At 45.4% G+C, this 14,393-nt stretch overlaps 1 protein-coding gene across 1 annotated transcript in view; it reads left to right on the top strand.

The window, feature by feature from the left end:
• Positions 1 to 708: 708 nt before the first annotated feature.
• The window catches only part of TCF20 (transcription factor 20), a 118,288-nt gene continuing 104,603 nt past the window's right edge, over positions 709 to 14,393 (top strand). The window contains exon 1 of the mRNA XM_029963571.1: positions 709 to 764. The gene's annotated coding sequence lies outside the window, so the exon portion shown is untranslated. The remainder of the gene's footprint in view (positions 765 to 14,393) is intronic.

Below are 14,393 nucleotides of genomic sequence, written 5' to 3'. Positions count from 1 at the left end.
ATGTATGGATGGGCTGCGCAGCCTTATTTGATGTGGAAGGTTCACACTATATTTCTTGTACCATGCACATCAGTACTGAAAATGCCAATCACAGCAGACACCAGGAGCTAGCAGGTTACCTGGTGCAGTGCTGCTGCTGAAGGCTGAGCTCGCTGTGCACGCTGGGGCTCACTGCTGTGCTCTGCTGCCATTTCTTACCACCCTGAGCTCAGGGACCACTTGAACCTTCTCCTTCTCACATCTGCTCTCCTGCCATCTCCTCGTGCATGCTTGATCTCCTGTTTTCTGCCATAGCAAGGGCCTGTGCAGGCTCTTGGTTGCATGCGAATGGGCTCTTCATGCCACCCCTATTTAGCCTGGTTTATATCTTCCCACTCCTGTCCCTATTCCTATTTAATTTCCTCTGGTGTGGGACTAATGTTCCAGGTTATGTTGGGAGATTGGATTGAGCCAAGATGGCAGAAAGAGGGTGGAGGGGAGGAAGGGGCTTATACTGATAGATATGAGTTTATGTCGTGAACTCAATCTTTAATATGTTGATTATTGTGGGTCTGGCTAAATCAGTTAGACCTGCTAGACAAACGCGTGTCCTGCCTCCATATTCTACTCTGTTTTTCTATTTTTTCTTTGTTTTTTTCCCTGAAAATTAATAGGATTCTACCCATTGATGATTAAAACAACGCCTGGAGTTTTGGAATGGATCAGATGCATCAATCAAATGTTACTACATTGCACCCAAAGAGAGGAATGCCATCCAGCTGGGGGTAGGGTTTGCTTTTTCTTTGCCCCTGTCAGTATTTAGAGTTATTGGAAACCTTTTTTTGTTTTTAAATGCAAGAACTTTTAATAGGAGGTGTTAGTTTTCAAAATGAATTACTTTATTCTGTGAAAAATTGACCGCCTTTTCTTCTTTTGTGGATATGGGGCAAGGTTGTACCTCTTCATATTCAAAATGTTGTTAATAATCTTGAGGCTTTGCAGGGCTTTGGTAAAGAAAACATTTCAGTAACCACTTCAGATATTTTTGGAGGGAAATTTTCTGTTTTAAATGAAAAGTAAATCTATTCTGATTAGTAATAAAGATGAAAATAACTTATTTTTTTCAGAAATGTCAAAGTTCAAGTCGTTTGTCCCAGTTCTTGAAATTAATGTAAAACAGACTAATACCCCTGCATAAACTGTTCCCCTTGCAAAAAGGGAGAGGAAGTGAATAGATCAGTAGGAAGCTGCAACGCTTTGTGTATTGCTTATGGGCATGGGGCTACTCTCTATACCTGGCAGCAGGTATAGCATGAGACCTGGAATGAAATAAAAGGTTGGTGAGAATGTGAATCTGGAGCCTTGCACGGGTGTAAAGCACAGGTTGAAGCCCGAGAAGCAAACTGAAGTGGCTTTTTGGCTCCCCTCCACTTGCTAGAGCACAGCTACCCGTTATCCTCTCAGTAGTATTGGCCCTTGGCTGTCTCAGCAGAGAGGCTGCAAAGACAGAACACTTACCTGGCTCCCAGAAGTGGGATGGACTTTCCAGGTCAGGCATGAGAAGATGCGCGTTAGGATTTGTGTCCGGAAGTAATGCCGTTCCAGCCTTGCTCACTTGAAATTTGAAGCTCCTTATGCTTCATGTAAATTTCCTGTTCTTGTTAAAATCGCTTTTGTTTTAGAAATGAAGGGTTTTAAAGCTGAGGGTTTGACAGAGCATGCTGCAGAATGATTCTTTTCTCCTTAGTATGTAAGTTTCCTGAATGAATGATTTTGAAGTAAAGTAGTATTTCCCTGCAGAGCCTGCCTCTGTTAAGTCTTTAGACTGTCGCAGCAACAGCAAGACTACTAGTGCAGTATTAATAATTTGTGTGTGTCCCTTATTTTGGACCTTTGTCAGTCATTTCAGCCTCAACAGGCTGGAAGAGATGAGAAAAGCAAGTATAAGTTTTGCTGCTGTCTTCTCTGCATATGTTCTCAAGGTAGGCAGAGGATTTGGGTCTCCAGAGAAAGTTTATCTGGAACCTTTCAGCAGTGCTCAATTTACAGAAGTAATACCAGAACACAGCACACCAATGTCTCATTTCAGTCATCTCTGCACAGGGTTGTACTGCTTTTGTTGGACATCCGTAACAAGTGTGGTTCAGATGTTTGTGAGCTTTGCCTGATTGCAGTAGGTGAGGGAGAGGTGAACTTTTTATCAGTCCCTCCTGTGGGATGAACCCAGCCAAGGCGTTGCTGCGTGTGTATAATCAGCCCCAAATGTATCTGTGCTGCCACAGCTGCACATAACTTTCCTCAAAATGGGGCTTCCTGTCCTTGATTCTCTCCCTCACCCTCTTCTAAATGGAGGGAGATGGTCAGCTAGTTTGTGTGTTTCCTGACTAGGTCTTGCTTGAGGGGAGAAGCAGAAGACTCTTTGAGCCAAATGAAAACTAGTCTTCAGAAACAAGGCTGATGAGAGGGTGTCACCAGAGAATTCAACTGGTTTAAATACAAACTGCTGGTGAATTCTGGAATTCAGAGTTGCAGGTTTGCGCTTGGTGTTAGCAGTTATGTGAACACCTTCCAGCTTGTCTGTCGATTAGGTACTTCTTCAAATCCTGTTGGAAGCACGGCACTGTGTTCCAGGGAGTTTTGGAGGGGCAGTGGTGTAGCGTGCATGAACTAGTTGACGTGTTTCAGCAAGTCTTTGTTCTTGCAGGCAGGTACTGAGCAGTTTGAGTCAGATTGGTCTATTTAAATGGTATTTAGCAAGCAGGTAAGTAGTTTGCAGGAAGTTGGAGAGTTTGCTTCCATTTGCTGCTCATGGTCCAAAGTGGTTGATTCACCTCAGGGAGTAGGAGACGTTCAGGTTCTGTGCTGCTGGGTCATGGATGGATGGATGGATGGGACTGTCGAGGAGAGAATATTCTACAAGGACTTAATCTGTATCTTAAGCTTGAAATAGCTTTACTGAGGAAAGACATCTCTAGAATAGTTGTTGGGGGAAAACTGTTTCTTTAAAACTGGATTATATTATTTCAAATTCAGTTTTTGACTATCTTGGCTTGGAAAAAAGTTTGTCTCAAAAATGACTCTGTGTGTGCAGAAGGATCTGCAGAGAGATTAACGGATAAGAAGAAACTTGGTCTAATTGTTTTGTGTTTCACTCACTAAAAGAACTTTTAATTTGAGGGTGATTTTTTTGCCATGATTTGTACCTTTGTATTTCAAACATACTCTCTTCCCAGAGTCTCTGTTTTGTTAAGTCTTCCTGAGAACTTGTATGCACAGTTTCAAGAAAACAGGATGTAACTGAGTTAAGATTTCTTGAACTTAAATGTTAATACTTGAATTGCATAGCTAAGTGGCTTGGCTGCTGATGAATGGTTATAGTTCAGAAAGAAACTAAGATACCTTGTTGGACTTCAGACATCTCAGTTGCAGCAATTAGAATTTTTTTTTCCTTTTTCTCTTTTTTGGACTGATAAGCCAGGAGCCTTACTCCTGGCTCTGCACTTGTGTGCTTCATCTAGTATACACATGTATTTGTATCAAAGGACTGCAAAGCCGCACTAGTTTCTTCTGCAAAACAGAGAGAATTGGGTAGATGAGTTGGAAGATTCTCTTTCCTCTTTCTCCTTTTTTTTTCTTTACCCCCTCTCCCTCCTCTTTACAAGGAGTTACTTTAAATAGGGAGCTGTTCAGCAGGTTGCAACCAGAAGTCTATAATAAGATCTCTGTTCACTCTCCCTACTTTTTCACATGCAAAGTTGTGGCTGTAATTATATGACAGCTGCCCTCTTGGCTGACATGCAGCAGATTGAACTGGGGATCTCCAGAGCTAAAAGTGTGAGCTGCTACTCTGTGAGCTGAAGCTCTATAGCTGGAGGCTGTAATGATCTATATCCTTCATGACTGAGTGTAGAAGGGAGCTGCAAAAAGCATTTGCTGAGTTATGGTGCATACAGAGTACCTACTGTGTACATGGTTACTTCCCAGGTGTACTGGAAGCTTTTTTTGAGTGGTTTGTGATAATTGTACAAACTGTTGTCAACTCATGGGTGCTTTAAAATGATGCTCCATTTTGAAGCCTTTCTACCATAAATAAAATAACTTTACTAGCCTGTTAGGCACGGACATTTGTTGCTGTATGTGTAAGTTGTGCTGAGGACAAGGGACCCTGATGTTACTGAAGTCCTTCAACTAATGCAATCTAAGTCATTGGTACCAATATTGAATGCAGTGTGAAAAATCCTGCAGCACCAGTGACATTCAGACAAGTTTGCCTTTATGCTTTGCCATTACAGTAGGTTTTTCATAGATGGCACCATGGGAGCTTTGTAAAAGCAAAGGAAGGAGAAGCTGGAATTGTTGTAATCCTTCCTGTTTCCCAAGGACCAGGAAAACCTGAGCAGTGCCAAAGTTTGTCAGGCTGAGGAAAAGTGAAGGGAAGCAGAACCATATGGAGCTTCATGAGTAGTGTCGGCCGTGGGTAGCTTCTGTAACCAGTGTTGTGGGAGGGGAAAGTGTGTTACAAGTTGAGACATTAATTTTGAACTTTGTTATATTCTTAACACCTCCTTTCCCCACATCCCCAAACAAAAAGAAAAAGCAACCCAAAACCCATACCAAAACCCAAACCAAAAGGGAGATAGGCATCTGATAGCTTTAAATGGGGTAAAATAAGCCTTTCTGTCGATCTGCACAGTTCAAAACCAAGCTGATCTTTCCCCATTCAAAAAATATAAGGAGGAAATGTGTAAGGGACGCAATTAAATGTTACATAAATTAAAAACTGAGACAGTCTTTCAGACCTCCAATACTTAAGTTAGTGCCAGTCCAGTGTGTCAGAAACTTACTTGGTACCATATATATTATCCACAGGGACATTCTTTGCTGTAAATTAAGATAATTTTCATATATGTTAGGCCATGTCTAATTACACAAGTCTGATCATACTAAGTCATAATTTAGTAAATGCCCTTCCTCCACCCGAGTTGCATCCTCCACTGCCTTTCTTTGCGTGATTTCATGTGCACAGGGTTAGTATAAAGATACCTGTCGCATGGCCTAAGAAATTCCTATTTCCTCACCTCCCATTCCTGTCCTATACTGCCATCATCCCATTGGTTATGTGGATGCAAGCCTTGGTAGGACTGTGCTGTAACTTACATCAGTGACCTGCTGTGGATCAGAAGCCCCGTCCCTCCAAATACGTGAAAAGGCCCAGGCTACAGTGATCTAGTTCGTGGTGCTGCCTTGCAAGCAGCAGCGTCGGCAGAACTGGGGAGATATTGCAGGAGGGGCAGAGGAAATTTCTTAAGTCTGTGTTACTCCTGAGGCGTCTTATGGGACTGACCCCATCAGGCCATCTCATCAAGTCTTGGGGCTCGATTCTCTACTGTCTGCCCCATCACTCCTTACAGAGACAGTGGGATGAGGCTTCCCCCACTTCCCATGGGAGCCTGTTCCACAGCCTAATAGACTTCACTGTCGGGAAACGTTTCTTGATTATGCTTTAACCATGGGTGTCAGACTCCTGGTCCCTGGGATGACCTGAGCCTGCATCAATACAAGTGCCTCCTTGCATGTGCTGCCTAGAGCCTGCTCCCCCTTCTCTGGCATTTATTGTAGGCCTGTTTCAGCTGTAGGCAGCTGTACCTTGGCTCAAACTCTGCTGTCCTTAGTGCTGCTGTTGGAGGCTGTTGCAGAAGTTGAGATCTGGTAGCCCACATCAAGGGCATGAGTTTTGATCTGAGATGGGCTAGTCACACAGAGTATGTTTTCAAGAATCCAGGCTGCTGGCAAGCGAGCAAATACACGCTGAAGCAGCATTCGTGTGTGTCTCTACCTTGGATAGAGCCAAGTCCAAGGAATCTGTTACAGCACAGCTATCCCCTGACCTAATTATGTGGCTGTCAAACCCAGGGTTGTGGATAAGACTCCAGTATCTTCCTGCAATCAGTTTAAAGCAGGGCTCTTGATTTCTTTTATATGACGAAGTTTGTGCTCTCTATGTTGAAGAAGCAAGGAAGAGCAACCCAGCCAAACTGCTTATGTGTGAGACTGTAGAAATACCAACCATAGGGCTCAGCAGTGAAGACTCTGTGCAGTGTATTCAATCTGGCAGGTGTGGGTGAAGAGTCTGCCTTGCTATAGCTCCTCAAGGAGTGACTCTTCCATGGCTGGTGGCAGTTATGGCTGGGTTGTGGTTGCTGGCTGTGAGCGGATGGGCAGGTTTCCTGGGGAGAACAGCGCACACCCACTGTGTCACAGCCCTGGCATGCAGTATAGCATGGTTGCACTAGAAGACTTTTTTCCCCCTACCCAGCACATAGCTGTTGTTTTGCACATATGGACTTCATGTAGGCATTTGCTGTTTTCCAGGTCTCTTTGTTGCCAGTTGCTGAACCTCCTCACTTTCTTGTATTTTCTTTCCAAGGTGGGATGAGTAGAGCAGGTTTCAGTGCTGCAGAGGCAAATATATCGCTGACTTGTATCATATCATTATGAAATTGGTGCTATTTTCCAATCTGGTTCCAGTACAGTCAGACGTTTTGCTTACTCTCCTATCTGCTTCTGTAATATCAGTAGACCATGTTATGTGACATCTTTTTAAAGAATGGATGTAATTACTCCAGAACCAGAGGGTGTATGAAATGTTTGGATAATGACCCATTAAACTATTCACAACTGGAATGATTGTGACACCAGAGACCTGAAGTATCTTTCTTACTGTTTCTCCTGTTCCCCTCCTCTGTGCCCAGGGTGGACCCTCTACATTCTCATCCTGCCTCTGTATCATCCAGTTCATGTCCCAGTTCCCTTCTTCTCACTGCTCTGCCAGGGAGTTATTTCTGTGGTGTCTCCACGCAGTTCCTGCTCCTCACCAGCAGTGGGTTCTTATCCTCCTTACTCCTCAGAGGTCTTTGTCCACCCTTCATTGGTGCTTTACCATTGTTGGCTCTTCTGCATAGCTCTTCCTTTCCTGACTGTACTGTCTGCCTCACAAGGGAGACCTTTTTGCTTTCCTCCGTTCCCATTTATGGGAATCTAGAGGTGCGTAAAACATGGCCACAGTGTCACCAAATTTTTGGATTTTTTTGTGTCCTCTTTGGCATCTCTTTCCTGTTAGCCATGCATGAAGTATCCCTCTTCCCTTTGTTTTCACAGGGTTTGCATGCAGCATCTTGCTCCCCTGGGACTAAGCGTCATGCCTGTTGAATCCGAGGGTGCAGTTTTACGAGTGTTGTTTTCAGCAGTTCCTGCTGCTGCTCCTGAGCTGCTTGTTCAGCTGTGTCAGTGCAGCTGAACGTGCTGCTGCACATTGAACTGGATCAGGGAATTGATCTGGATTAAAGTAGCCAGGGTGGAGAGGAAATCTGCTTAACCCAGTGATTTGCCCAAAGAAATACTTGAGAAACTACAGTTTAAGGGCGCTTTGACTTGATAGCCCTTTGACTAACAATGGTATAGAAATCCCTTGTTCAAATGTAGACTTGCTGCCTCCCACCCTTCAAACCCTCCTCCCAAGTTATTAAACACCAGCAGCCACCTGCTTCAGGCTTAGAGCAGCTGCTGCAGGTTAAGATGTGCTGTGCAGCTGTTCTGGGAGACATGGGCCATCATGCTGTTTGGAAGGGATGAGGACCTCCTAGAGTAAAATGGACATGTGTCAGAGTGTGCAAAATCATCCTTGTCGTGCAGCATTGCAGACTGAGAAAAAGCTGCTTGCTTATCGTAATTGCTGGTCTGGTTTTACCCCGAGCCTTTATTAATGTTCCAGGACATTGCTGTGTCACTAAGTCTGTGAAATATAGCATACCTTTGGATGCTGGCTCAAAATGTTGTAAATGCTTGCCTCTGCCCTGCTCTGTGGGATACATTTAACCTGCCCCATCCCACCCAAGCTGCAAGAGTGGAGCCCTGTCTGGTGGTTCTGCTCCTGCTCTTCCCCTCAGCTTTCTTGCACCCTTCCCTGCCTGATCCATTCGTGTGCTCCCAACTCCATGCTGTCCTGGGTTTAATTTTTGTTTAAGATCTTCGTTCCTTTAATGACAGCGGGAACCGAAGGCTGTTCTCTGTGGGGGCTGTGGTGCGCGGCTGTGCTTGAGGTAATGAGACTTGATGAAAACCTCTTGTTACTGTGGCAAGATTTCTTCCTTCTCTATGTTTAAGAAAAGGGGGGGGGGAGGGGAGAAAAGAAAAAGTGACAGACCCTGCTGGGTATGTTAATATATTTTTAATGGCTTCCATGTGGCTAACTGAGGACTTACTTGTCCAGCCTGTGAGAAAAGGTTAGCAGCATGTTATTCTTGTGCACCTTTGACTGAGCTTAGCTGGGAGTTGAAATGGGAGAGAGGGAGGGTTGGATGAAAATTTCACAGAAATCCTCATGATACAAATGAAATCTGCTAGAGATGGAGGGGGCTGGCAGGGAGAGGAAGATTGGATCCCAGATACCTCCTCCCCTCCCCCTTCCCAAATCTTCCTCTTTTTCTGGAATATTCCACTGTCTGCGATCATCAAGAGAGCTACTGTCTCAGACTGTGGTTTTTCTACCAGTGATGAGGGGAGAGATTTTTCTGAAATAATTGCTGTATTTCTGGTGAGAAACAAAAGGGTTTACACTATGGTGGCAAGCTGGGGAAGGGAGGGAGCTGGGGGGAATGCAGGGGGGATGCTGGGCATTTTCCCCTTCCAGCCTTAATGTGCTGGTTAAGCTGCAGGCAGGACGAGGCTGGTGGTCCGAGCTGGCTCCCCGTGGCAGTGAGGGGTTTTGCTGCTTTCCTGTTCCAAAGGCATGCAGAGCACTTCTGGGACTGAGGGGCAGCCAGGCTAGGGCAGGTGTAGGTTCTGGGGGTCAGGAGCCCAGTGGCTGGGGCGGCAGGTCAGAGCAGAGATGTGCTTGATAGAGCTGTGAGGAGAGCGGGAGCTGCTAGTGAAACATTAATGCTGCATAGCCCTGGAGAGAGGGGGAGAGAGCAAACACCGAGGAGTCCTGGCACTTGGTGTGTGCCAATTAGATGGAACAGCCAGGAGAGGATGGCCCTCATGACACATTGGCAGGTTGGCTGGAAGGGTTATGGTCAGGTACAATGGATTGAGCCCACCCCCAGCTGACTCCTGATTGCAGGAGGGTTGGGGGAGCAGTGATATCTCTTCTGTCCTTGTATTCTCATTCTTAGAAAATGCCAGTCAAGGGCAATGTAACCCTGGGGCAGGAAGGACTGAAAATCAGGTAGACACCAAACCAGGGTTTTCCTTGCTGCCAGCAACTTGTTGTTTCTCAGGAAACAGCTACTGTGCCAGCTCTGTATTTCCCCTGTATTCAGTGACAAGCTTATCTCTCCATGTCCACTCGCGGAGATCTGTCCACCCAGTGTTGAGCCCATGTGACTGGTGGGGCCTCCTCCCAGTAAGGAAGCCAATGCATGAGAGGCGTGCTCTCATCAAAGCCATAAAGGCATGCCAGTATCTCTTGAGGCAGGTGCATGGCTGGGGTCACTGCTGGGATGAGGCTGGGAAGTTGTTTTCTTGAGTCACTGCCCAGTCCTGGAGTAGTGTGTGTGAAAGTTGGCAACAGCCCTTGCCTGGCTTCTTGTTTCTGTGACTGCAGTGCTGGAAAACATCCTGCTGCAGATGAATTCTCCTTCTTGGTGGCAACATCACTGGGTGTTCCTGAGGCAGCATCCCAGCAGGGTCAAGACTCCATTTCTGTATTTTTTGGGGAAAATTAAAAGTTTGACTGTATATTTAATTTTGGAGCCAAGAAACAGTGCTAGACTGGCAACTCTTGGGATATCCTTTGTAGCCCGCCCCTGCCAACGTACCAGATTGCTGACTCCCAGCCAAACTGTCCCCTCTGATTTTTAAGTCACATAAGAACAGTTTGTGGGAGATTTCTCTTAGGATACTGTAAGGTTCTTTGCGTTGCAGAAGGCTGGAAGAACATATGGTGAGTTACTGATATCTGTCTGAAAGGACAGCAACTTGTTAGCCCTGCACTGACTGGATTGCTTGGCTGATCTGACCATACCCTTATTTAGACTTAAATTAACTTTCAGCTGATTTAGTAAAAATAGGTTTAGTAATGGAGCAGGCAAATCGGGGGTACATTTGCATTCTGTATAAATCTGTCTATACAGACATTTAAAGTCATTTTACCTGTCTTCTTAAAGTGCTTCTGCATGTCTCTCCTGTGTGTCCCTGTGCAGGCAAGCCCTACTTTTCGATGAGCGTCCACTGCTTTCTTAACCCAGTTTTCCAGCTGGGCCGATGTTGCTGATGGCATCATGACTTATCCAACAGCATAAGGGAATGTGAATTGGCTCAAAATAAAAACCAGGGACCCACTAGGCTCTTGGTCCTGTAAATTCTGGGTTGTTGAAGCCCTACTTTGCTTGAGTAGCCAACAATAACAGTCAGCCAATACACTCATATATTGTTATCTTTACTCAAGCCTCTTCCACTGATAGTATGCTTGTAAAAAAATTGGAAGGTTCATGTTTCTCTCCTTAAGCGTGCTCTTTAGCGTTGAGTCTAGTTTAATTTTACAGATGACCCAAAGGGAATGTTTATTTTACACTGGGGTTGTACCAGTTTGTCTCCCCGATTCACCCTGCCATAATGGATTTAAAAAGTGGTACTGTCATCAAGCCTGATCTGTCTAAGGCTGCAATAAAGAGTAATGTGTGCTCTGTGTTTTAATTTTTTGGAGGCCTTAGTTAGAGAACTGCTGCTGAGGTGTAACGGATGTTTCTGTGCTTTAATTGTAGATAAGAGAGTTTTGATTCCTCTGGCTGTCTGCAGCTTAAAATAACTCAATAAATACAGGTCTTGGTATAGACAGTAGCAAAAGCAAGTGAAGACCATACAGCATTTAATGTGGACTGAGTAAAATCCCATTCTCTTTTAACATCACAGCTTTCAGTTTCTCACTGCTTAGGAGATATAATTTTCTTGGTCCACTGATTGTCATAGTATTTCAGCCTGGAAAAAACTTTCATTGCTAGATGTGCAAGATGGGGGAGGTAAAGGAAATGGCCAGAATTTTTGTCTTGCCATTTTTATGTGGTATGTTTTAAAAAATAAAATTCTCCCACAACAACAAAAAACAAATCACAAAGTCACATGCACCTGTCTATTTTTAATTTTAAAGATTATTTTAAGGTCATCTCTAACAATCTCATGCCACAAGCCTCTCGCTGTACCATACCCTCTGGTAAGAGGTATTTCCATAGCCCTGATTTTCTGTAGGCACAAGGCTGTATGACACGGTCTTCTTGCTTTCTAGTTGTTTACTGAGGACACTGGTTTGTTTTCATAAAAGGAACCTATTGGGGAAGGTCTCAGGAGACTGTGGAGTATCTTGCTGATGTTGCTTGCGGGTAAAAAGTGGGCATGTTATTTCCTGGTGGGGCAGAAGGAAGGAAAGGAGTTTAATTCCTTATGTGAGAAAGTGCGCACGCAGGGCTGGGGGAAGGCAGCTGACATAGGTGCCCATGGGACTCCAGTGAGGGTGTCCCAGTGATGTGGCAGTGAGGTTTGTTCATTAATTTAATAATGCTTCACCCCAAGCTTGCCCCCCTTGCCTTTTCTTTCGCTCCTATTAGCCCTTCCCCCTCCTTGGGAATTTGCAGTCCCGTTGGGGGAGTTGAGAATTGCAGCCTGTGAACTGCACCCAGCAGCTCGTGGTGGCAGTTGTGGCTGCTGCTAAATCAGCCAGCTGAGCACCTGCTGTCTCCTGCTAAGGGAACTGAGCAGCCAGCTATTTGTTGTTAAAGTGACATTGTCAAAATAAAAATCCTGTTTTGAGAAGGCTCTTCCTTGCATTCCTGAATAATGCACTGGATTATTAAACTAAATGAAATTTAAGAAATTGCATTGGTCTCCCATTTGTAGCCAGAGGGGATGGCCTTGAGCATTAGGTATGAATTACCTACACACCCTGCAACCACAACTTCATGTGCTGAGGTCGATAAATTGACTTCCATGCAGCTTATTAGGTGGAGCTCTTTCAGAGTGACCTTATTAAAACCTGGAGTCCTCTTTGGACATTAGCAATCCCATGACTGTTTCCTTAAGTATAAGGGAGGGTGTTGCTGCAGTGTCCTTGACAAAATCTCTTTCTTCCCCAAAATATCTGCTGAGATGGGCATGGGCCAATCATTCGCCGAGCCTCAGACACGATGCAGCATGTTGCTGAGTGAACAGCTTCTTCTGTGAGAGGCATCAAAGGCAGATATTGGCCTCGTGCTAGTGTAAGGACTAAGACTACTAGCTGGGAGGTTCTTTCCTGAAGGGGTAGTTGCATACTGCACTCGATTACATTGTATTGTTGGTGAGATTCCTGGTTTTCATTAAAAAAAAATCGCAGCTCTGTCGAGCCAGCTGTTGTATCATTTCGTAACCTCAGACTGTTTCCTTCCCTCCTGACCTATCAGTTTGGTTTTGTAGTGCTTCAGAGCTGCTGCCTTCTCTGTCTCCTCTTGAACTTCCTACCCCCATTCTTCATGTGCTTGGCCACATATCAGCATCGAAATGCCTGTGTGCTCAGATGGGAGTTTAAAACTGCTGTGAGATATTTAATATGTGGAAGACAAAACTGACTTGCCACAGACATGTGGGAAAAAGAAGGGAGTTACCCAGCCTCCCAGGCTGAGGCGCGAGCTAGTGCCTGTTCTCTCCCCTGCCTCCCAGCCTACTGAGAAAGTTGAAGGTTTCTGCCAGAGCATCACATCTCTGCTCCTGCTTTATCTTCCAGCGCTCTTTCGTGGCCATTTTCTTTTCATCCTTGCTCAGAGCACCTTGGGTGGCACAAAGGAGAGAAGGGGCCCTTGTACTTGACAGGGGCTCTTTTGTTCAGGAGGGAAAGAGGAGCGCTGTGGTTTGGGCACTGTCCCTGGCTTTGGTTCCCCTGTTCAGATGCTCTGCTGTCTGCAGAATGGGGCTGTTGCAGCCTGTAGGGCTGGAGGATGTGCCTGCTTACAGGCTGCAAAGTGCTTGACAGCGGGAGAAGGGAAGACTGTGGATCAACAGCTGCAGAGCTGCCCCTGCCCTGTGGTAGCAAAGTGGAATTGGCACCTTGGGGTTCGCTGGGAAACAGAGGGCAAGAGCTAATAAAAGATCAGTTTCTAATCTTCTGTTTTGGGGGGAAATGCTGAGCAGCAGCAGAAGTGCTGGAGCTGCTGATCTACAGATTGCTGTGGCTTGGCTTAGACTTGTTTCACATTATGATTTTCTATGAGCTTGTGTGTGTGTGTGTGTGTTTGTGTTAATGAAGGCTTTGGTTCAGTACAAGCTGTTACCACTGGACCACAATTCCTTGGGTTTTTTTACAAGCAAGTGAATTTTCCCAATGTCCTGCCTCTCTGTATGCACATGCATGCACATGTGTGTGCATTTGGGGATCTGTCAGGATGGAAAGTGCAGTGGAAATGTAAAATACTATAATTATGTGCAGTGTTCATTTCTATTTTTGCTCTGCAGTCAGCTTGGCAAGGGGAACTCTGCGTCTGGGCAGTCTCATATCTGATCTGATCTATTTGTCTGTGCTTTTTTGCATTGTGGTTTACAGCCCTGCAATTGAAACCTTCAAGATTACTTAAAGATGGAATGAGACCGTGCTTCCATTGAGCTTTGTAAAGGCCATTTCTTCTAGTGCAAAATAATGGCCCTAAATGACTTGACAGTGCTCCTTTTAAATCCACCACTTGGTTCCTGAGGGGGCAGGGGTGAGGAGGTAATGTATAGGTCTTACAGGAATAAAGCCAGTGTTTTGTGCTCCCTTGTGGCTCTGCAGCAGTAGCTCACTGACTGACCCTATTAGCAGAGCTGTGCTGTCAGCGCGGGCGAGTCCCGCGTGCGGACGGGGAGTGAACTAAACAAATAGCGCCAAGTGAGGCTGCCACAGGGGGAAGGGATGCTCTCTTATAGCTCAGTGGTAAAAAAATATCAGAGTCTCTCCTCCTCTCCAGTTCCTTTGAAGGTGCAGCTGTGAGAATGACAGGTCTGAGAAGTTCCAGTACAGGCAGTGCCATGCATTGTGGTAGAAAAGCAGGTGGGGGTACCAGAGGGGTGCATTTCTCTCTGAGCCACTCCTGAACCTGTGCACCAGCATCGCTCTTGGAGAAGCTGCAACTAGTGCTGGAACCTCTTAGGGATGAGAGGTAGAGAGCCGAGGCCTCGATCAATCGTTAAAGATCCCACTGCACTTTTCACGAGATGAGAGGACAATAACCTCAGTGTCCTGGCCAAATTCCAGTTCATTACTTTCTGCCTGTCTAAAATTTCCCCTTTCCCTCCCCCTGCCGTTTATCCTGGAGAACTTATCATTTGCTTCCTCTCCTAATGACTCACGGGTAATGCTGCTGGCACACAACTGATGCTTTATTTCATCCTGGTGATGAGGGAGTGATCCCTGTGAT

The sequence above is a fragment of the Manacus vitellinus genome, unplaced genomic scaffold, assembly GCF_001715985.3.
Source record: "Manacus vitellinus isolate BGI_N305 unplaced genomic scaffold, ASM171598v3 scaffold_5_pilon, whole genome shotgun sequence".
Classification (NCBI taxonomy): domain Eukaryota; kingdom Metazoa; phylum Chordata; class Aves; order Passeriformes; family Pipridae; genus Manacus; species Manacus vitellinus.
This window is presented reverse-complemented; position numbering and strand designations above follow the sequence as displayed.